This window comes from Octopus bimaculoides, chromosome 7 (genome assembly GCF_001194135.2).
Source record: "Octopus bimaculoides isolate UCB-OBI-ISO-001 chromosome 7, ASM119413v2, whole genome shotgun sequence".
NCBI lineage: Eukaryota > Metazoa > Mollusca > Cephalopoda > Octopoda > Octopodidae > Octopus > Octopus bimaculoides.
Window position 1 is genome coordinate 56,613,071 of NC_068987.1, and position 1,120 is coordinate 56,614,190.

Below are 1,120 nucleotides of genomic sequence, written 5' to 3' on the forward strand. Positions count from 1 at the left end.
TACAATTTTAACTTTATTATCTTTAGAAAGTGCTTAATTACGGGGATTAATCGTTAAAAAATAAAAAGTTTTTTATCTTTGGTTTTAGCCTTGAAAGGAACGTTTTTGTGAATTTTAACATTTTGGTAAAGAAAAAAATTGCCTAATAAATTACTAATTAATGCAATTAAAAGGCCAACCACCCGAAAGCAACATTAGAAAGTTGAAATTAATTTTTATTTTATGATTCGTCCTTTTAATTTCCGTAAAAATTTCCGTGCTTAGTTAAATGTTTAATATCTCCTTCCACGCAAGAATTTTTTTATTTTTAATCTCTGTTACTCAATAACTCTATATATTTTCTTTTTTCTTTGTAGTAATGACAGTTTGAATTGCGTTAACGAAGATGACTATTAATCAAGACCCGATGCAAAGTGTAAGGATGCTTCATTTTCACATTATTCTGCCCAATCAGAACAGTAATAATCAACTTAAAGTTTACATAATGCAAACGATATTAAATAGTACACTATATAAATAAAATAATATTCGTAGCGGAGATTTTAGAACTAGCATTATACGGCGAGTAATAAAAAAAATCAAGGGAGACAACTCAGATCTTATTACGTCAGACGATAGGGTAGATGAAGTGGTCAATACTGACCTCGGGGACGTGATGGAGAGGACTCTATGTAACTTCCAAAAGGTCGATAAACACCTGAAACAATTTTTAGCGTTAAGGGTGATGAAGTTTTGTGAACTGAGTCTAAAATAGTTCGGTACTCTAAAGATGAAGCTAATTTATAGCCAAATGTTGATGCAGTAACTAGTATTCAACACATATTTCACATTAAATATTTCGATTACTGAAGTTTATTTTCTTTATAAAATTCGTCAAGTATTTTCATTAAATTACTTTACATCCTTCTTGCTAAAACGCGGTAAGGACACAAAAGAATGCAAGAATTTTTTTAAAAATTAAGCCGACCTCGGTGGAATTTGAATTCAAAACATAAAGACGGACGGCATATTAACGTTTCTGCCAACTCGCTGCCTTATATCTAATATTGATTTCAAATTTCAGCTCAAGGCCATTAAGTCTGGGGGAAGGGATAAGTCAATTACATCGACTCCAGTGCTC